Source organism: Somniosus microcephalus, chromosome 11, assembly GCF_052327205.1.
Source record: "Somniosus microcephalus isolate GS21.2 chromosome 11, FLI_Smic_1.0, whole genome shotgun sequence".
In the NCBI taxonomy this organism is placed as follows: Eukaryota; Metazoa; Chordata; class Chondrichthyes; order Squaliformes; family Somniosidae; genus Somniosus; species Somniosus microcephalus.
The window spans coordinates 72,820,167-72,844,035 of NC_140997.1; the positions used below are offsets into that span (position 1 = coordinate 72,820,167).

Here is a 23,869-nt window from a genome sequence, read left to right on the forward strand (position 1 = left end):
TAGAAATTGAGTGGGGTTAGCGCCCAATTAGAGGCGCTAGAGGGCCTTGCGCCGGAATTATAGCCGCTTCGGAAATTGATTTGGGCCCTACCATCGGCGTTAGCTGGTAGCGCTGCGCCGGCACCGATGACGTCATCGGTGTGCGCAGCGTCCCGGTTGCCGTGGTAACGCGGCCGGACGCCGAAATTCAGTTGCGGCCGCCTCGCCCGTGGCAGCCGCAACCAACGATTTTTCAAAAGTTTCTTGCTGGATTAGCGCTGGCGCATTAAGGTGGCGCGGCGGCCGGCCGCTTTCCCGGCGGCCGCCTGCCCGCACCTCCCTCCCCGGACTCCTCCACCACCCCCCCGTGGCACAGATGTGTGTGGGCCTCGAGCCCGGCACTTCTCCGAGGTGCCGGGCTCATTTTTCGTGCGATTCCACCGGCCAGCGGTCGGCTGCAGGCAGCTCCTCCTTAACAGAAGGAGGAGGCCTGCAGTACCCCAGCCTGCCGCACCGCATCGGGTGCCGCAGCGGGGGATTAGCGCCGCAATCCTGCATTCAGCGCCCATTGCGAGGCGCTGACACCCTCCATTAGCGCCCGCAGCCGTCTGGGCGCGGCGCAGCTGAATTTTTGGCGGGCGCAGCGGCAATTAACGCTGGCGCTAAATTTCGGGCGCTACAGCCCTGGCGGAGGCAAACTCAATTTCTAGGCCAAGGAGTTTAAAGGATTCAACTAAAGGCTTTTAATCACTAAGAACATTGCAGGTCTTTACACATCGAGTTCGTCTGATAGAATGACTCATACAGCTCTTGAGACCTTTATATGACAAAAGACAGGGGCGTAGCCAATACACACAATAGGAAAAAGGGGGCGGTACACACAATACAAAGCAGGTAAAACACAAGGGCTGATGAAGGCATATATTTCATCACATTCACCCCTTCTACAGATTTAGTCTGTCCGGGGGTGTGATAGTCCTTCCTGAACGTCGCAACAGTACCTCGGGTTCCGACCGGGAGTCCGTGGTGCCCTCCTGGGCATACCCATGTGTTGGGGGTGTTGCGGGTACTTCTGGGGGTGGTGAGCCTGGGGATGGTGGAGGTTCTTCTGGGGGTGGTGGTGATGGGTCGTCGTCGCTTCCTGCCGAGGCGAGGTCCTTTATGGACACGGTGTCCTCACGCCCGTCGGCGTGCTTGACGTACACGTACTGTGGGTTTGCGTGGAGTAGGTGTACTGCCTCCACGAGTGGATCCGTTTTGTGGCCCCTCACATGCTTTCGTAATAGGACTGTCCCTGGGGTGGAGAGCCACGAGGGTAGGGACACTCCTGAGGTTGATTTGCGGGGAAAAACAAACATCTTCTCGTGAGGAGTGGCGTTAGTAGCAGTACACAGTAGCGACCTTATCGAGTGGAGTACGTCTGGGAGGACCTCTTGCCAGCGGGAGGTGGGGAGGCCTTTAGACCTTAGTGCTAAGGTGACCGCCTTCCACACTGTCGCGTTCTCCCTATCCACTTGCCCATTACCCCGGGGGTTATAACTAGTGGTCCGACTCGTGGCTATCCCCTTCGACAGCAGGTATTGGCGCAGTTCATCGCTCATGAACGACGCCCCCCTGTCAGTGTGGATGTAGTTAGGCATGCCGAACGTGCAAAACAGGTTGCCGAGGCACTTGATGACCGTGGCACTGGTCATGTCTGGGCAGAGGTAGGTGAATGGGAAGCGGGAGTACTCGTCCACAATGTTGAGAAAGTACACATTGCGGTCGGTGGAGGGGAGTGGTCCCTTGAAATCTAAGCTCAGGTGCTCGAATGGCCGTGTAGCTTTGATCAGGTGGGCTCGGTCGGGCCTGAAAAAACGGAGCTTGCATTCCGCACAGGTGCGGCAGTCCCTGGTCATAGACCGGACCTCCTCGATGGAATAGGGCAGGTTACGGGATTTTATAAAGTGGAATAGCCGGGTGACCCCCGGGTGGCAGAGGCCATTGTGGAGGCCCTGTAGCCTGTCCCCCTGGATGGTGGCACACATCCCTCGTGATAGGGCGTCGGGGGATTCGTTGAGGGCCCCCGGCCTATATATTATGTCGTACTCAAACGTGGAGAGTTCGATCCGCCACCTGAGAATTTTGTCGTTCTTGATCTTCCCCCTCTGTTTGTTGTTAAACATGAAGGCTACCGACCGCTGGTCGGTAAGCAGGGTGAAGCGTTTGCCGGCTAGGTAGTGCCTCCAGTGCCGCACTGCCTCCACTATGGCCTGGGCCTCCTTCTCTACCGAGGAGTGCCTGATCTCGGGCCCTTGGAGGGTTCTTGAGAAAAAGGCTACGGGCCGCCCATCCTGGTTGAGGGTGGCTGCTAAAGCGAAGTCGGACGCATCGCTTTCGACCTGGAAAGGGATGTTTTCGTCCACTGCCCGCAGCGCGGCCTTCTCAATGTCGTGTTTAATGCTGTTGAAGGCGGCGTGGGCCTCGGCCGTGAGCGGGAAGGACATTGATTTCAGGAGGGGACGGGCCTTGTCGGAATAATTGGGGACCCATTGGGCGTAATAGGAGAAGAACCCCAGGCACCTTTTCAGGGCCTTGGGAGTGTTTGGTAGGGGTAGCTCCCGTAGGGGCGCAATCGGTCGGAGTCCGGACCGATTTCCCCGTTTTCCACCACGCAGCCCAGGATACAGAGGCGCGTGGTGCTAAAGACATACTTATCCTCGTTGTAGGTGAGATTGAGTCTGAGGGCGGTTTTCAGAAATCTCGCGAGGTTCGAGTCGTGGTCTTGCTGGTCGTGGCCGCAGATGGTGACGTTGTCTAGGTATGGGTAGGTGGCTGTTAACTGGTTCTCATCGACCATGCGGGCCATCTCCCGCTGGAAGACCGAGACCCCGTTCGTTACCCCAAAGGGGACTCTGAGGAAGTGGTAGAGGCGTCCGTTCGCCTCGAAGGCGGTGTATGGACGGTCCTCCGGCCTAATGGGGAGCTGGTGGTATGCCGATTTTAGGTCGATGGTGGAAAACACCCGGTATTGCGCGATTTGGTTAACCATATCCGCTATGCAGGGCAGAGGGTAGGCGTCTAGCTGGGTGTATAGATTAACCGTCTGGCTATAATCTATCACCATCCGCTTCTTTTCGCTACCCTTAACTACTACTACCTGGGCACGCCACGGGCTGGTACTGCATTCGATGATACCCTCCCGCTTGAGTCTTTCTACTTCTGACGCAATGAACCGTCTATCCTCCCAGCTGTACCGCCTACTCTTGGTCGCTATGGGTCGACAGTTGGGTGCGAGGTTGGCGAACAGAGAGGGCGGCTTGACCTTCAGGGTAGCCAGACCGCACACTGTGAGGGGCGGCTGGGACCCACCGTAGGTAAGCGTGATACTTTGGTGGTGGCACTGGAAGTCCAGACCCAAGATCACGCTCACACAGAGATCTGGCATTATCAATAGTTTAAAATCTCTGTAATCAATGCCTTTTACCGACAACATAACCGCGCAGAAACCTGTAATTTTTGAGGTATGAGTCTTATCAGCCATGGCGATTTTGCCCTGTGTGGGGACTATCGTTAGTGAAAGTCGTTTTACCAGGCTAGGATGAATAAAGCTTTTGGTGCTCCCGCAGTCAATCAAGCATTTAACCTTGTTCCCGTTTACCTCTATGTCCATCATCGATTTAGACAACGGATGCGGCCTGGATTGATCCACTGTGATCGAGGCCACCAGTGGGTCCTGGAGGTCCGTGTAGTCGGGGCAAGATGGTGGATTCCATGAGGGTGGACAAAATGGCGTCCAAGATGGCCGCTCCCACGGCGCGCACGCGGCGGTGGTGGAGTTGGAGGCGGGGTTCCCTCTGCAGACTTTGCTGAAATGTCCTTTCTTCCCGCATTTAAAACAGGTGGTGCCCTTCGCTGGGCACAGATGCCTGGAGTGTTTGTCCTGGCCGCAGAAGTAGCATTTCGGGCCCCGATGCAGCATCACGGCAGTAGTGGGGCTCCTGGGTGGGGGCTGGGGCTCCGATGGTGCTGGGCTGGCCTGAGACCTGGGAGGTGAAGATGGCTTCCAAGATGGCGGCCCCCACGGCGCGCACGAGGCGGAGTGGGCCGCGTGGCCTGAGGAACAGGATTCAGAGTTCCTCTGGGCCATATCCAGCGATCGCGCTATACCCATAGCCTGTTTTAAGTCCAGTCCCTCCTTTTCAAACTGGTTCTGCCGAATGTAATTTGAACTGAGGCCCGCAATAAAGGAGTCTCGGATCAGCTCCTCCGTGTACACGATGGCAGACACGGCCTTACAGTTACAGTCTCTGCCCAGTACTTTTAGGCTTAGCATAAAGTCCTCTAGTGACTCACCATGCCGCTGCATGCGAGTAGACAGAAGAGGCCTGGCGTACACCTCGTTTATTGGCCGCACGTAGTGGGCCTTCAGAATGGTGCAGGCATCCCCATAGCTGGTGGCATCTTGGATGAGAGGGGAGACCCGATGGCTCACCCAGTTTCGCAGGATTCCCAGTTTCACGTCTCCGGTGGCGGTAGCGGCTGCTATGGCGGTGGATGAGTTTGCAATGAAAAATTCGAAGCATTGGAACCAGTGTCCGAACTGTGTGGCTGCGTCTGAGGCATGGGGGTCCAGATCCAAGCGCTCTGGTTTCAGGAGTCGATCCATCTTGGTGTTTTAGTGATTAAAATTGATGTGCCATCGATAACTCAAAGACAAGGAGTTTAAAGGATTCAACTAAAGGCTTTTAATCACTAAGAACGTTGCAGGTCTTTACACATCGAGTTCGTCTGATAGAATGACTCATACAGCTCTTGAGACCTTTATATGACAAAAGACAGGGGCGTAGCCAATACACACAATAGGAAAAAGGGGGCGGTACACACAATACAAAGCAGGTAAAACACAAGGGCTGATGAAGGCATATATTTCATCACAGGCTACACCCATCGTTCTTGTAATGAAGAGGTCGTTGAGTAATACGCCTGGGGAACCAAAGAAGGTTCGCATCTGTGGGGACTTTAAGGTGACAGTGAACCCAGTCCTTCACACTGTACAATATCCGCTTCCGCAGATTGAAGATATTTTCGCCTCGCTATCTGGAGGGAAACGCTTCACTAAGATTGATCTGGCCCAGGCGTACCTGCAAATGGAGGTAGAAGAAGCCTCGAAACAGTACCTCACGATCAACACTCATAAATGTCTCTACCAATACAACCGGCTGGTGTTCGGGGTAGCATCAGCTCCGGCTATTTGGCAAAGGGCAATGGAACAAGTCCTGCAAGGGATCCCAGGGACCCAGTGTTATTTGGACGACATCCTGGTCACGGGCGAAAATGACAGTGATCACCTCACCAACCTGGAGCAGGTGCTCACTAGATTGAAGGAATATGGGCTACGAGCTAATCGCCACAAATGCGAGTTTTTCCAGAAGCAGATCTCGTATTATGGCCACGTTATTGATAAAGAGGGGTTACATAAGTCCCCTGAAAAGATTGAGGCAGTAGCCAAGGCTCCAGCACCGGAAAATGTGTCACAACTGAGGTCGTTCCTCGGGCTGGTGAACTACTACCATAAGTTCTTGCCAAATTTGTCTACAGTACTACACCCACTGAACACCCTACTGCAAACGGGGGTACCATGGAAGTGGAGTGACGAATGTGAACGAGCTTTCCAGAAGAGCAAAGCATTGATCACATCAAAAGAGGTGTTGGCTCATTTCAACCCAGCACTACCAATTCGGTTGGCATGTGATGCATCATCCTATGGTATTGGAGCGCTGCTGTTGCACAAATTCCCAGATGGCTCGGAGAGGCCAGTAGCCTTTGCGTCTCGGTCACTAACCTCAGCCGAGCGTAACTATGCCCAGATTGACAGGGAGGCCCTCAGCCTAGTGTGGGGAGTGAAAAAGTTCAGTCACTATCTGCACGGGCAGAAGCTCACCTTGCTGACTGACCACCAACCACTTGTCTCCATCTTAATCCAAAGAAGGGCGTTCCGGTGATGACTGCGCAACGGCTACAAAGATGGTCCCTTTTTCTAGGGGCGCACCAATATGAAATCGAGTATAAGGGCACGAAACAGCATGGAAACACTGATGGGCTATCACGCCTGCCACTGCCTAATGCGGAGGAAGCACCAGCAGTGGATCCTGTCGAAATATTTCATTCGACTATAATTGAATGCTTGCCAGTAACTAACGCTGGTATAGAGAAGGAGATCCGAAATGACCCGACACTGTCTCGGGTATATGATTTGACGGTGAAGGGATGGCCAGCACATGGAGACTCACTGTTGCCAGCATTCTCATCCAGAAGAGAACAGCTGTCAGTATGCCAGGGGACCTTGATGTGTGGATCCCGAGTGGTAATTCCACCCAAGTTAAGGGAGAGAGTGCTCAATGAGCTTCACGAAGGTCATCTGGGAGGGGTGAAAATGAAAAGCCTTGCTAGGGCTTATGTGTGGTGGCCGGGGATCGATCAGCAAATCGAGGACCTGACAAAAGAGCTGCTCAGGATGCCAGAAGGTCCAAAATGCACCACCACATGCCCCTCTACACCCATGGGAGTGGCCCTCATCTCCATGGCAACGGGTGCATATTGATTTTGCTGGTCCATTCATGGACTCAATGTTTTTAATAGCCGCGGATGCGCACTCGAAATGGCCTGAGGTGATCAAAATGTCCTCCACCACCACGGAGAAAACTATTGCAGTCCTACGGACCATTTTTGCCAGGAACGGCTTGCCAGAGCAGATTTGCTCTGATAACGGACCACAGCTTGTGTCCAAAGTGTTTCGAAGATTTATGAAAAGGAATGGGGTAAGGCATTACACATCCGCCCCGTATCATCCAGCCACAAATGGATTGGCTGAGAGGTTCGTACAAACCTTTAAAAAAGCAGTAAAGGCCATGTGCGATGACGACATTCCACTGCAGCATAAGGTGGACAATTTCCTGTTAGCCTACAGAAATGCGACACATGCAGTCACCAACCAGGCCCCGGCCATGATGTTCTTTAACCGAAGGTTGAGATCTCGTCTGGATTTGCTCAGACTAAATGTATGAAGAGATGTTGAGAGTAAGCAATTCCAGCACATCAATGAGAAGCCGACAAGGAGCTTCAATGTAGGGCAACCAGTCTTGGCCCGCGACTACCTAACAGAGAAATGGCAGCCAGGAACGATATGCACACGGCAGGGGCCACTAATGTACACAGTGGATGTTGGGGAGAACATTGTGAGACGCCATGCTGACCAGATCCTAGAGTCACAGGAACGAGTCAACCCCATGTCTCGGCCATACGTACCTGGTGAGGAACCCGACGTACAGGTCGCATCTACCTCAGAAACAATAGCATTGGAAGCTGATGAATCAACTGACGACAGGGTGTTAGAATCGCCTCCGCACCAAGAGCGAGACACTCGGGAAAGGCGTTATCCAGAAAGAATCAGGAAGCCTCCCCAAAGACTGAATTTATAAATAGACTATTTTCAGTTAATGTTGCATGTTAAAAGTGTTAATTGTAATTAGTTTGATATTTAATTGTTAAATGAGTGTTATGGTACTGTTAATCTAAAAGGGGAGGAATTGTAATGTATGTACCTTTAAGGGGGAGAACTACTTTTTACAGCTCCTGTATCCTGTAGTACCGGCAGTGACTACACCTGTATATAAACCCTGAGTAGTGATCTGTACAGTCAGTTGCAGTTTGAACCCTCATTCTGCAAACACCTGTTGATCGTTCCCTGCAGTCTGTTGTCTGATTATTGAAGGACACAATATTAAGATACATGGATATAACAGATGGAGTCCCGAACAAGGGGGCATAACCTTAAAATTAGAGTTCGGCCATTTATGAATGATATCAGGAAGCACTTCTTCACACAGGTCTGGAACTCACTCCCCCAAGAAGTTGTTGAGGCTAGGTCAACTGAAAATTTCAGAACTGAGTTTGATAGATTTTTGTTAGGCAAGGGGATTAAGAGTTAGGGAACCAAAGCAGGTAGATACAGGTCAGCCATGATCCAATTGAATTACAGAACAGGCTCGAGGGGCAGAATGGCCAACTCCTGTTCCTATATTTCTTCCTATGTTCCTTACCATGAGCAATGCCACAGAAGATCTGATAGCGGTAAAATATTTACTTCAGAGTATATAAATTACCAAACAATATGCCCGATGACTACAAAATAAACACAAGAACATAAGAAATAGGAGCAGGAGTAGGCCAATCGGCCCCTCGAGCCTGCTCCGCCATTCAATAAGATCATGGCTGATCTGATCCTAACCGCCAATCTACTATCACAGAACCATCTCCTGAATCTAACAGAATTAGACACACGAAATAGGAGCAGGATCAGGCTACATGGCCCCTGGGCCTGCTCCACTACCCACAGGGCCATGACCGATCCGAACCTAGACTCATGTCCAAATTCCTGCCCGCTCCCTGTAACCCTTAATTCCCTTTACTTCTAGGAAACTGTCTATTTCTGTTTTAAATTTATGTAATGATGTAGCTTCTACAGCTTTTTGGGGCAGCATATTCCATGGACCTACCACCCTCTGAGTGAAGTAGTTCCTCCTCATCTCAGTTTTGAAAGAGCAGCCCCTTATTCTAAGACTATGCCCCCTAGTTCTAGTTTCACCCATCATCGGGAACATCCTCCCCGCATCCACCCGATCCAACCCCTTCACAATCTTATATGTTTCAATAAGATCGCCTCTCATTTTTCTGAACTCCAATGAGTAGAGTCCTAATCTACTCAACCTCTCCTCATATGTCCATCCCCTCATCCCCAGGATTAACCGAGTGAACCTTCTTTGTACTGACTCGAGAGCAAGTATGTATTTTCTTAAGTATGGACACCAAAACTGTATGCAGTATTCCAGGTGCGGTCTCACCAATACCTTGTACAACTGAAGCAATACCTCCCTATTTTTATATTCTATCCCCCTAGCAATGAAAGCCAACATTCCATTGGCCTTCTTAATCACTTGCTGCACCTGCATACTAACCTTTTGAGTTTCGTGCACCAGGACCCCCAGATCCCTTTGTACTTCAGTACTTTCCAGTTTCTTGCCATTAAGATAATAACTTGCTCTACGATTTTTCCTGCCAAAGTGCATAACCTCACACTTTCCAGTATTGTATTCCATCTGCCAAATCTCTGCCCACTTACTTAGCCTGTCTATGTCCCCTTGCAGGTTTTTTATGTCCTCCTCACTCACTACTTTCCCTCCCATCTTAGTATCATCTGCAAACTTTGATATGTTACACTCGGTCCCCTCCTCCAAATCGTTAATATAGATTGTAAAGAGTTGGGGACCCAGCACTGACCCCTGCGGAACACCACTAGTTACTGATTGCCAGTCTGAGAATGAACCATTTATCCCAACTCTCTGCCTTCTGTTAGATAGCCAATCCTCTATCCATGCCAGAATATTACCCCCAATCCTGTGATTTTTTATCTTAAGCAATAATCTTTTGTGTGGCACCTTGTCAAATACACTACGTCCACTGGTTCCCCTTTATCCACCCTATATGTTACTTCCTCAAAGAACTCCAGCAAATTTGTCAAACATGACTTCCCCTTCATAAAACCATGCTGACTTTGTCCTATTAAATTATGTTTATCCAAATGTCCTGTTACTGTCTCCTTAAACATTCCACTTTCTTCATAATCAAGTAGCAAAAATTACATACACGACAATATCAATCTTTCACTGCTTTACACATGAGTTTAATATTATAGAATACAAAAATAGAGTAGTCTATGGAAGATTTAAAAAAATAAGTTTTCAACAAGTGAAAACTTGCTCTCAATTAATCGTTTGAAAACCTCAACAGATAAATTTTGTGCAATGTGCAAAACAGAAATCCTAGTCCTTTAACTGTTGCTTGGAGGAATGAGAGATAAATCAACAGTCTCACTAATACATCACTATGGTAACCATAGCACAAAGAGAAAATAGTATACTGTAAAGGAAAATTAAACCCGATATTCCAGTTGATGTGGTGACACTCGACAGAGCCATCATATTATTTCCATGGTAACAAATATGGAAAACCCCCCAAGAAAAAAGCTACAATTATTAAAATGGGACAGAATTACCCCAATGCATATACTCTGTACTACATACAAATTCTTTAATCCTCTGGGGAAAAGAACAAAATACCATTCAAGAACTCAGTTAGCATCAAGATTCTCTCAATTGTCCTTGTTTTTAGAATACAATTATTTGTATCCTGAATGCAATTTGCAAAGTAATATGTACTCTTAAAACTACATTACACGTTCTCAGGTACTGGATTACATATTTTGCTTCAATCCTGTGTTAGACTTAGACATTTTGTTCAATTGAAGTAAGTCAAATAATGAATTATGGATGGTAAAATTGCAAACTTAAATTTCAAAATTGTAAAGGTCCACAAGTTTCCAGCCTTATTTCTACAAATACAAATAAAAAATTAATGATAAATTATATTATAGATGCTGAGAGGTTGTTTCCTCTGACTGGAGTGTCTAGAACTAGGGGGAAGAGTCTCAGGATAAGGGGTAGGCCATTTAAGACCGAGATGAGGAGGAATTTCTTCACTCAGAGGGGTGTGAATCTTTGGAATTCTCTACCCCAATGGGCTGTGGATGCTGAGTCGTTGAGTATATTCAAGGCTGAGACAGATAGATTTTTGGACTCTAGGGGAATCAAGGGCTATGGAGATCGGCAGGAAAGTGGAGTTGAGGTCGATGATCAGCCATGATCTTATTGAATGGCGGAGCAGGCTCGAGGGGCCGTATGGCCTACACCTGCTCTTATTTCTTATGTTCTTATATGTAGTTCAGGTGATCAATACATTGAATTATTTAGTCATGTCCTCCATTTAAACCAATCCTGGTATATACACTTGTCAGCAAAGAAGGAACATTACTGTTTTAGTAATATTGGGCATGTACCATGATACACCATGTGGAAAAAATATTACATACATGTCAAAATATCACCAATCCAGTTAGATTTAGGAATCACTTTAAAACCCATCACTACCTATAAAACAGATGACTGAAAGTCAGAGAGAAGTCTTATCACACCACTGTGTAAGCAAAGGACATTAGAATGCTAGCTTGTTGAAACAGGCCTGAAAGATGCCAATCCTATTGGATCTTGCTCTATCGTGTGTTGATGTTGAATGATAAGCACCTTGCGACGTTTTACTACATTAAAAACACTACATAAATGCAAGTTGTTGTTGTTGTTGATCAAGTGGTGATGGGTACACCTCTGAACGGATTAGATTGATTCTCACTGGGATACACAGATATGTTGACGATACCTCATATATTTCTGAATGAAATACTTATTTCAGATTTTGGTTATCCAATCTTGCAACAAAAAAGGTTGAAAAATTAGTAGAACTACAAAAGAATTAAGATCAGCCAAAATATTTGGGGGCTGTTGATGGGATTTTAATATTTCCTTTGTGGAAATTACCATCTGATGCACAGAATCTTTTGGTGGGTCAGGCAGTGGGGTAAAAAAGAAATTTACAACAACAACTTGCATTTATATAACACCTTTAAGGTAGAAAAACATTCCAAAGCACTTCAGAAAGGCATAATCTAAAGAATAGATGCTGAGCCAAAGATGGAGATATTAGGAGATGTGACCAAAAGAGTTGGGTTTTAGGGAGGGTCTTAAAGGAAGAGATTGAGGTGGCAAGGTGGAAGGGCTTAGGGAGCCGTTTCCAGAGTGTTGAGTCTGGGCAGCAATGCTGCCAATAGTGGGATGAAGAAAAGTGAGGTGGAGGAGGGGGGCAGCACACAAGAGGCTAGAGCCAGCGGAATGGAGAGTTTGGGCAGGAGATCTGGACGAAGTTACAGAGATGGGGAATGGCGATGCCATGATAGGGATTTAAAAATAAGAACGTGAATTTTACATTTGAGGCACTAGGGGATTGGGATCCAATGCAGACCAGTAAGGACAGAGATGATAGATGAGCAGAACTTGGTGTGGGATATGATATGGGCATCAGAGTTATGGATGAACTGAAGTTTACTGAAGGTGTAGAATGGGAGTCTGGACAGGAGCACATTAGAGTTGTCGAGCCTGGAGGTGACACAGGCATGGAACATTTCAGCGGCTGATGGGCTGATGTAGGGACAGAGGCGAGCAATGTTACGGAGGTGGAAATAGACAGCTTTTGTGATGGCGAGGATATGTGGGCGGAAGCTCAGCCCGGGGATGAATTGGATGCCGAGGTTACGAACAGTCTAGTTCAGCCTGAGGTAGTGGGTGAGGAAGGGGATGGAACTGGCGGGAAGGATATGGAGTTTGTTGTGGGGAGTGAAGTGGAAGGCAATGTTCAGCTAAAGGAAACTGCGGCTCATTCAAAACTGGATGTCAAGGTTAGGTAACAGTGCATGGTTTTCATGGCGGCCTTTAACTCAGTAATGTTAAATATAACACAATCTAAAATAAATTTTCTAGCATTTTGCAAACTAAATGTCATTTTTGTAGTGCTTCTCAGTGGCTTCATATGAACCGATTGTTTTAAGATTAGGCAAGGATATTGTGCTGAGCTATGAGTGAATCTGTGCTCTCTTGGACAATGTCAGAGCTTCATATTCATTTTGAAAACTCGCCACAGCCATACTATGATAGTCTATTCCAAACGGCAGTTAACTTGATTTAATACAATGAGAAAGGTTCTCATAAGTATCATCAGGATCAAAGCATAGGATTACATTGGATGTACAGCACAGAAACAGGCCATTCGGCCCAACCAGTCCATGCCAGTGTTTATGCTTCACTCGAGCCTCCTCCTGTCTTTCCTCATCTAACTCTATCAGCGTAATCCTCTATTCCCTTCTCCCTCGTATGCTTGTCTAGCCTCCCCTTAAATGCATCTATACTATTCACTTCAACCACTCCCTGTGGTAGCGAGTTCCACATTCTCACCACTCTTTGGGTGAAGAAGTTTCTTCCGAATTCCCGATTTGATTTCTTGGTGACTATCTTATATTGATGGCCTCTAGTTATGCTCTTCCCCACAAGTGGAAACACTTTCTCTGTATCCACTCTATCAAAACCTTTCATAATTTTGAAGACCTCTATTAGGTCACCCCTCAGCCTTCTTTTTTCAAGAGAAAAGAGACCCAGCCTACTCATCCTTTCCTGATATGTATACCCTTGCATTTCTGGTATCATCCTTGTAAATCTTCTCTGCACCCTCTCCAGTGCTCTATATCCTTTTCACAATATGGCGACCAGAACTGTACACAGTACTCTAAGTGTGGTCTAACCATGGTTTGATACATTAGCATAATTTCCCAATGCAGTATGGCAGAAAACACAGGAACATATCTACCTAGCAGACACCAGGGGTATACGCTGAAGCTCTGTGCACTCACCAGCTGTAACACGAACATTTACAAATGTTGTGGTTAGGAAAACATGACATTGCAACACGCCACACAAATGCAGTAAAACCATTACCATGAAAATAAACGTATGACTGGATGTTCATATTGCAGACTGCTCTTACTGAAGCAGTTCCACTGAGGCTATCAGTGCTCTGAAAACTGCCCTATGGGAGAGTATTAAAACAGATAGCTAAATCAAGCAGCACAACTGAAACCCAGCTGGAAGTTGAGGGAGACTCAAAACTGTACTGGCAGAATTTCTACATTACTCTGAAAAACAATTATTCATTCATATCATGCACGTACAGTGGTCAGCTTATTCTTAGAAACATAGAAACATAGAAAAATAGGAGCAGGAGTAGGCCATTCAGCCCTTTGAGCCTGCTCCACCATTCAATATGATCATGGCTGATCGTCTATCTCAATACCATATTCCCGCTCTCTCCCCATACCCCTTGATGTCTTTTGTGTCTAGAAATCTATCGATCTTCTTCTTAAATATATTCAGTGACTTGGCCTCCACAGCCTTCTGTGGTAGAGAATTCCACAGGTTCACCACCCTCTGAGTGAAAAAAATTCTCCTCATCTCAGTCCTAAATGTCCTACTCCGTATCCTGAGACTGTAACCCCTTGTTCTAGACCCCCCAGCCATGGGAAACATCCTCCCTGCATCCAGTCTGTCTAGCCCTGTCAGAATTTTATACGTTTCCATGAGATCACCTCACATTCTTCTAAACTCTAGAGAATACAGGCCTAGTCGACCCAATCTCTCCTCATACGACAGTCCTGCCATCCCAGGAATCAGTCTGGTGCACCTTCGCTGCACTCCCTCTATGGCAAGTATATCCTTTCTTAGGTAAGGAGACCAAAACTGCACACAGTACTCCAGGTGTGGTCTCACCAAGGCCCTGTATAACTGTATTAAGACATCCTTGCTCCTGTACTCAAATCCGCTTGCAATGAAGGCCAACATGCCATTTGTCTTCCTAACTGCTTGCTGCACTTGCATGTTTGCTTTCAGTGACTGGTGTACAAGGACACCCAGGTCCTTTTGTACATCAACATTTTCCAATCTATCACCATTTAAATAATACTCTGATTTCTATTTTTCCTACCGAAGTGGATAACTTCACATTTATCCACGTTATACTGCATCTGCCATGTCTTTGCCCACTCACTCAACTTGTCTAAATCGCCTTGAAGCTCTTTGCATCCTCCTCACAACTCACAATCCCACCTAGTTTTGTGCCATCAGCAAACTTTGAAATATTACATTTGGTTCCCTCATCCAAATCATTGATATATATTGTGAATAGCTGGGGCCCAAGCACTGCTCCCTGCGGTACCCCACTAGTCACCGCCTGCCACCCCGAAAAAGACCCATTTATTCCTACTCTCTGTTTCCTGTCTGTTAACCAACTTTCAATCCATGCCAGTATATTACCCCCAATCCCATGTGCTTTAATCTTGCACACTATTCTCTTATGTGGGACTTTATCAAAGGCCTTCTGAAAATCCAAATACGCCACATCCACTGGTTCTCCCTTGTCTATTCTACCAGTTACATCCTCAAAAAAACTCCAGTAGGTTTGTCAAACACAATTTCCCTTTCATAAATCCAATTTTGACTTTGTCTAATCCAGTTGATATTTTCTAAGTGTCCTGTTATCACATCCTTTATAATAGACTCTAGCATTTTCCCTACTACTGATGTTAGGCTAACCGGTCTGTAGTTCCCGGTTTTCTCTCTCCCTCCTTTTTTAAATAGTGGGGTTACATTTGCCACCCTCCAATCTGCAGGAACTGTTCCATAATCTATAGAATTTTAGAAGGTGACAAACAATGCATCCACTATTTCCATGGCTACCTCTTTTAATACTCTGGGATGCAAATTATCAGGCCCTGGGGATTTATCGGCTTTCAAGTGCTCTGGGATGCAAATGATCATGCCCTGGGATTTTATCGGCTTTTTATTCTTATTAGAACATAGAAAGAATTTAGTTTCATTTTGGCAGCGTCACTCTAAATCTTCATGCAGAAGTTAGAGTTGAGGGGCATCATAATCAAGCCCAATTCAGTTGCCTGTTATCCACCTGCTTTCTCGCAGGGGTCAGGAAGCAGAAGCAGGGATTCTGGCCTTTTTCCTTCTCTCTAGCTTAGAGACACTGAGACCATTGTATTGCCCGCACCGAACCATCAATGGAGCCCTGGCACAAGGAATATTTTAAATTTGAAGGCTTCAAAATGAAATGCAAAATAGTTTAAACATTGCTGCATTCTGCAATGTGCAGGTTGCTGAAGCAAGTTATGTGGCTGGTGCAAAGGCTTGGTGATTCGGCATGGGAAAGGAGGGGATTTTTTTTTAATGTACTGTTCAGCGTATGTTGGATCTGTGCGCACCAGCATAAACATTACAGTCCAGCAGCTAATATCCTTGTTGAGATTATGACAGGAGAGCAATGCATTTTGTGCACTGACATTTGAAAGACATAGTGATATTTAAAAAAGGTCAAGAGCTTCACAATGGATTATCTACCTAGAATGCTTTATTCCTCGCCTCATGTTCTAATGAGAAATTAAGAATATTTTTTTATATAACATTTTTAATAAATTTGCCTATAAATATTGGGGAGCTGCACCTCTTTTCCATTTTTTACCAGTCCCTGTCACACAGATGTGCAATTTGCTGAGATTTAGGGACAGGTTACAGTCCACCTTTAGATAATATTATTTATATAATTACATTTTTAAAATATTTAAATGCACACCTCAGTGTGGTATTGAGCCGTACAGACCAGACAGATCGTACGTTTGGCTCCTCGTGGAAAGGTGCCACATAAGGAGCTTCGATAAGGTACCACATAAAAGGTTGCTATGCAAGATAAGGGATCGTGGGGTTTTGGGTAATATATTAGCATGGATAGAGGATTGGTTAACGGACAGAAAACAGAGAGTAGCGATAAATGGGTAATTTTCAGGTTGGCAGGCTGTAACTACTGGGGTGCCGCAAGGATCAGTGCTTGGGCCTCAGCTATTTACAATCTATAATAATGACTTAGATAAAGGGACCGAGTGCAATGTATCCAAGTTTGCTGACAAAGCTAGGTGGGAAAGTAAGCTGTGAGGAGGACACAAAGAGCCTGCAAAGGGATATAGGCAGGTTAAGTGAGTGGGCAATAAGGTGGCAGATGGAGTATAATGTGAGGTTATTCACTTTGGTAGGGAGAATAGAAAAACAGAATTTTTTTAAATGGTGAGAAAATATTAAATGTTGGTATTCAGAGAGATTTAAGTGTCCTTGTACAGGAAACACAGAAAGTTAGCATGCAGGTACAGCAGGCAATTAGGAAGGCAAATAGCATGTTGGCCTTTATTGCAAGTTGGTTGGAGTACAAGAGTAAGGAAGTCTTACTACAATTGTACAGGGCCTTGGTGAGACCACACCTGGAGTACTGTGCACAGTTTTGGTCTCCTTATCTGAGGAAGGGCATACTTGCCTTAGAGGCAGTGCAGTGAAGGTTCACTAGATTGATCCCTGGGATGAGAGGGTTGTCTTTTGAGAAAAGAGATTGAGTAGCTTGCGACTATACTCTCTGGAGTTTAGAAGAATGAGAGATGATCTCATTGAAATGTATAACGTTCTTAGAGGGCTTGACAGGGTAGATGCTGAGTGATTATTTCCCTTGGTTGGAGAGTCTAGAACTCGAAGGCAAAGACTCAGAATAAGGGATCGGTCTTTTAGGACTGAGATGAGGAGGAATTTCTTCACTCAGAGGGTTGTGAACATTTGCAATTCTCTACCCCAGAGGGCTGTGGGTGCTCAGTCGTTGAATATATTCAAGACAGAGATCGATAGATTCTTGGGCACTAAGGGAATCAAGGGATATGGGGATCGGGCGGGAAAGTGGAGTTAAGTTCAAAGATCAGCCATGATCTTACTGAATGGTGGAGCAGGCTCGAGGGTCCGTATGGCCTACTCCTGTTCCTAATTCTTATGCGGTTATGTTCTTATGTTCCTGCTCTATACTGAGATAGCTGATCTCGACCAGGACTGCAATAAAGGTATTAAAATTGGCCTCACCGCCCTTGGACTAGATCAGTCAGGGTTCCCTCTCCTGTGACTCTATTGGAAAGTATGTGTGTGTGAACATCAGGTGAGGACATTATTTGGCTCAGAGATCTGTACTAGGATCTCATTTGTTTTCCATTTATAGAAATGGCTTGGGACAAAGAAACAAGAGGAATGATATTGAAGTTTGCTAATGATACCAAACTAGGAAACATGAAAAACAATGAGGAAGAATGCAGGAGATTCATAAGATAGGATTGTGGAGTAATCAGATAGGTGGCAGAAGCAGTTCAATGCAGAGAAATGTGTAGTAATATATTTGGGGGGGGGGAAAGTGGAAGAAAATACATTCTAAATGGAATGGTTCCTAACAGGATGGAGAAACAGAGGAAGCTATAGGTGTAGATATTTTTAAGATGGAGTGCAAGTGGAAAAGACCATAAAATAGGAAAATGGGATTCTGGATTTTACATACGGGGCCATTGAATATAAAGGCAACAAAGTGATGTTTAATTTCTACAAGTCATTAATTAGGTCACAGAGGAGTTCCGATCACCCTAGGTCAGATATTTGCTCCATGGAAATGTTACAGCATCAGGAATGACAGGTTACATAAAAAAAGACTCAAATTGTTTATTTTCCCCTCATTGGAACAGAGGTGGCTAAGAAGGAATCTAATAGAGGCTTTCGGAACTATGAAAGGTTTTGACAGGGTAAACAGTGAAAAAAATCTTTCCACTGATTTGTGAATCGATAACAAGGTGGGTATAGACATAGGATCAACAACAGAAGAATGAGGGAAGGCATTAGAAGATTTTTTTTCACACAGTGGATTATTAGAACATGGAATGGTTTACCACAAGTGGCTATTGACACCAAAACAATAACATAACTTTAAAAGGAAATTAGCTACATATAGACAAACAACCTGCTTCTGTGCTGTAATTTTTATGGTTCTATTTATCCTTGGAACTTTCCAAAGCCCTGCAACTTATCAGAAAATTGTTGGTGCACTGCCCATGCTTTTCCATTCACTGATGAAAAATCATGGGCAATGCATCAATGAACCACCCACCCACCCACTGTGTGCATGGTCCCGACGGCGGCATTGCGCCTCACAAGGTTCCACCACTTTAAGGCATGCACATAAAACCTATGTCAATCCCATCAGTGTTACATTTGTTTCTCATGTTGTCAAGTTTACAAGGTTCCCCCCCGTAGAACTCGCTGTTTGAATCATTTTAGTGGAGCGTGTACCTGCCAGGTTGACATATGGCAGGAGAAATTCTTTGCAGCATGTTTGTCGCACAGTAATGAAAAAAGTGGGTTTTGTTTTGATTACTATCTCATTATGGAATGCTCAAGTTTTTTAACTGTTAAAAACAAATTGCTCAGGCAGTAAAAAAAAACACTGTAAATAAACTATCAGCAAGTCAAAACCTGCATTTTCAATCCTTTGGAGCAGACACACTGCAAAGGAAACTCTTGTGACATCATTCTTTCCCACATGCTTTACTAAATGGTTACCACACCCAAGCGCTTGACAAGAGACTCTGGCAACATCCGATTTATTAAAAATGAGCTTGATATTGCATCACACAAGATTGACAGTAGGTGCAAGTACTCACCACTCATTGCACTTACACCTAGTCCTCTTTTAAAGCAAAGGTTACCTTGAGCTTTTGGTGTATAGGTTTACAATACATTCTTCACAGTATAAGTTAACAGCATCACTAACTCTTCCATTGCAACTCTAACCTTCTCCATATTCCCTATCCTACAGATTTTGGCATTTGCCCTCAACTTAGGTTCCATATAAAGTATTGATAAGTATCATTCTTACTTGTAAATACAAAAACAATGTTCGCTCCTGCAGCTCAATAGATTAATATATTGCCTAGAATGCTATGAGCCATACAGACTAAGAAAACCTCAAGTTTGATTGCCAGTCCATGTGGAGTTAGCTAGTTTCAGACAGAGTGATGGTAGCGATGCTGGAATTTATCTTAGTGTTCCTATGCAGGGAGAGAAAACAAATTGCTGCAAGAGTGTGCATAAGGACTGTTTTATGATTCAAGTTGCATTCATAAAAAGGAAAAGGAAAACTCATGCGGTCGAAGTGGCACCAAAATCCTTCACATTTGTTACAGCTTCACAATACACTCCAACCAGCTTGCAATCTTCACATTGAAAAAAAATATATTACACACATATACAGCACTGCTCTCTGTAGTATCAAAACTGCAAGTTTTCATACCTTTGAACAGGTTCTGTGTCAGTATATCACTTCACCAAGATATTACAACAGTTTCAATCAACCCTTCCCATGCTATGACAGTGACTGCCACTGATTCCTTTCCCACCAGTCAGTTCCTCAGCCAGATTCCTAGACAACTAGTTTTTAATATATAAATACATTAAACAGTGGAATTACACAGGCTAACAGTAGTGTATAAACATCCTTAGACTATAGTTTAAAGAAACACACACACATCCATAGGTTACACTATATAACAGACCATTTCGAAGAAACCTAAAGGGAAAATTCAGTATCGCCCATTTTGGGGCACTAATATCAGCCGGGCGCAAAGTTTAGTGCCCGGCGCTAATTATCGCCTACAACTGCAAAATTCGCCTCTATCACCACTGGAGGTGATTTGAGTGCTAAATCAGGCGCTACACACCTCTCTTAAGGCGCAAACATCAGGGAGCGAGGCGCTACCTCAGAACACTACCGAAGCTCAGGTGATGCCAATTACCATGGAAGCCAGACTGGCACTGTCCAGTTCTTAAAGGGGAGGGGCCATCTTGCTGGCCAGCCACACCCTGCTCATTGCAGCCTTGAATCTCAGCCTGGAGAGGCTTCAAAAGCACTAATGGATAGGCCCAGGGAAAGAGCTCGGCACTTAGGAACCTCAAAAGTGGTGCTGAGGGCCAAAACTCCTTGGCCTAGAAATTCAGTTGGCTGCGCCAGCCGTTAGCGCCTTAGGAGGAGTAGATCTCGAGCGCTAGGCGCTTTGCGCCCGGGCGCAGCGCGATCTGTGCCTCGCCCCAACTTCAGTAGACATTTAGCGCCGGCGCAAAGTCATTGCGCGCGCTCATCTGCGCGTGCAGATCATGACATCATTTCGTCGTGCAACGCCCTTTGTGCGCCCGGAACCGGAACTTCACTCGCGCCGCCCCATTGTGCGCCGGGCGGCCCTAACGACTGTTGAGTGGAACGTTGCTCAGCCGATGCGGGCCACGGGGAGCGCAAATTAAAGGGCACTTCCCCTGCACTAGAAACGGCAGCCGTGTTGCAACACTCCTTTTCGTGAGAGATGGATCTTCTGGTTTGGCTCAACACAGGAGGAGGAGGAGGAACTAATGTCGGCCTTGCAAAAACACAAATGCACCCTCCCCCTTTAAGAGCTCACCGGCGCCAGAGTGTCTGCCGTCAATCAGCAGCTCGCCGCACCTGCCCTGTGCCTGACTTCCGGGGTTTCGCCCCGGGCCACCGGCTTAGCGCCTAATGATAGTCGTGCATTGCCTGCTTTAGCGCAGCAGCAACCTCTTAGGGCGATGCGACTGAATATCGGCGAAGGGGGCTCGACTTTGCGCCGGGCGCAAACTTTAGCGGCCGTCCGACTTTACCACCCCAAAAGTGGCTATACTGAATTTCTAGGCCCTTAACTTTTAGGTTAAAACCAAAAATGTTGCCAATAAGAAAAGGCAGGAAGCGCCCGCCTTTAAATAGCGCTCCCCCAGCCCCTTCCCGACTTGAAAACATTCCCCTCTACCTGTCGTTCCAGGGGGCGCAACTCAATATCCGGTCCGGGGCGTTACACGCTTGACTGATGTCACAATCTGCGAGTGCAGGAGATCGTGGCAGTAGTGTTTAGCGCCGCCGCAAAACGACTGGTCAATTTCGTGAGCGGTGCTAAAATCGCCGCGCTCAGGCGCTAACTTCCTAGCGCCCTGTTAGCGCCCCCTGGAGGCACTAACCAACCAAATTTTTCCTCTGTCCAATCCATATTAAACGCTAGCAATGTTTTGGTCTCATTTAGAAGGCGACAACACAGTCAAGGTCTTTGGAGAGAAAAGGGAGCTTGGAGTTGGGATGGTAGTTTGCAAGGGCAGAGGGGTCGAGGGTGGATTTTTATGGGAGCGGGGAGATGATGACGGTTTTTAAAGGAAGGGGGACTGTACCTGAGGAATGAGAACCAGTCACAGTATCAGCTAGCACTGGGAAAGGTGGGTGGTCAGCAGTTTAGTGGGAATGGGGCCAAGAAGTGGGTCAAGGTGGACAAGATGAGCTTGGAGATTGGAGAGAGGGGAGATAGGAGCGAAATTAGAGAAGACGGGGTTCAGTTTTCATTATAGAATTATTTGACATCTAAAAAGTGGAGTTACTTACTCAGGACTACAGTCATGCCAAGGGGCACAAATAAGTGCTTTTTGAAGGGGGGAGGGAAGAGATAATTGCACATCATTTTCATGGCGGTTTTACCATCATGTCTTGATGTTCGATCCTTGTAAACAACCTCACTTTCCATCAACATTTGTACCTCTTGAACTGCGGTGTAACTGCGTTTGAGCGAGGCTTTCCATTTAGTGCGATATATACATTCGGCCCAATGCTTCGGATAAACAACTCCGTGCGTACATCAAGTCTTTTGAAAATGTGTGTTTCCCTATAGCTGTAAATGTTCTCAAGATTGTGATCGGACTCTACCAACTCACCGGGAAACGTATTAAAAAGATGTCACTGCAAACTAGCAATTCCAATTCATTAGCCCGTTCGTTGGGACCCGCCGGAACTCTCGGGTCTTTATTCTGAACAAAAGCTGAAAGGATGGGTATACTGAGCGGGCTGAGCGCACGCAGTCCGCTCATTGCCTCTGCACTGGCGCAACGCAACCCCGAACCACCATCAGCCGGTTCCTGCTCGCCGGAGAGCCAAGAAGCACACAGCCCTGGATTACAACAACAACAACAACAAGAAGAGAAACAAAAACCCCATCAGCACCAAGAATCACTGCCCCCCCGCGGGCTAACGGGAGCGCAGCGGCGCACCGACACCGCCGCCTCTTGCCCTGCAATCAGCAGCGAAAACATGCCCTGGCTCCACTGGCAGCTCCGAAAGCAGGCGGCGGGCGCTTACCTTGCCTCAGACGTGAATCAGCATTCGCAGCTGAGGGCTGAGTGCGGCGAAGGTGTCAGACAGCAGTTATTGTAAGCAGCGCCTTTTAATGATTAGCTCCCAGTCGCTGCACAAACTCACCGAACTGTCAAAACCGCGATTTGGGCGTAAGAGTGTCTTAACCAATGAGGTCCCAGCCCTGCAGTGACTAACAAACAAGCCACTGTCACTTTTCATGCTCTTTTTATGACACAAAGCCCCGCTGCGTTCCCTCGGTCTGACAGTACTGGGTTAAACATAAAACAGCCGTGCGCACATTTTGCTTTACGTAAAGTTCTGTTTGTATCAGTTGCAAAATAAAATAATTCACATATCCGACGAAAGGGACATGTTGCATTGAACAGCACAGGGAGATTTAGGGAAGATTGTTTACATGCATCATCACAATGACTTTTCACGTCACAGTGCATCAAAAGCAATGCCACTGCAGCTCTCTCCCCACACAAATTGTTCCCGGCTTTTTTCCTCTCCATAGTGTTTATCATCCCATTTTATAGAACGGGCCATCATACTGGTGGGAGTATTCACACACAAGGGCGAGAAACAGCCTGCTCTGAAAAAATAATTACTGGCATGGTCCCAATTGGCGTTTGGGAAATTTCCTGATGCAGCAAATAATGGACTGCCTCAATGTCAACTATTGCAACGTGGTCTTCAGAGCATTGTATTTCCAAAACAATCATTCACAGCAAATATGATCAGTAACATTAGCTTATCATCGAATCATTGTGCACTTCTGCTAAAATTTGGTAAAATAATGTGCAAGTCATTTTATGACAGTTTGTTACTGAGGTCAATGGTTTTCTGTATTTATTGAATTGCTAGCAGGTTATTTCTGTTCCTTATGTTAAGCAAAAACCTGCCAGGCACCTGCAAATATAAAGAACTTCCAGCAATTGTGCAAAAGTGAGGCAAAATGATTTGTCCTCCAAATTTCCCTCCTGTTAAAGAGGGGAAGGGGAAGAGAACAGACAGGCTCGCTTCGACTTGGCAGTTCCATCATGGTCCAGCCAAGATTATTAGGATGCAAGTTTACATTAACTGTGATTCCCCACTTGATGGAATATATGCATCTCACATCATACAATTTTAAAGTGCTTCCGCACAGTGAACTACAATTTGAAATGACCGTTGATAAGTGAAACCCGGTAGATATCATCTACCTGGACTTTCAGAACGCATTTGATAAGATACCGCATAAGAAACTCCTCTATAAAATTGAATCTTTTGGAATTATGGA

General features: G+C 46.2%; 1 protein-coding gene across 4 annotated transcripts in view; it reads right to left on the reverse strand.

Moving 5' to 3' along the window:
* abat (4-aminobutyrate aminotransferase) overlaps nucleotides 1–22,808 on the reverse strand; it is a 364,265-nt gene extending 341,457 nt beyond the window's left edge. For 2 of the 4 annotated variants that reach the window (XM_086000870.1, XM_086000866.1), the window contains exon 1: nucleotides 22,591–22,700. The gene's annotated coding sequence lies outside the window, so the exon portion shown is untranslated. The other 2 variants (XM_086000868.1, XM_086000869.1) reach the window with 2 other exon arrangements.
* Between the last annotated feature and the right edge of the window lie 1,061 nt (nucleotides 22,809–23,869).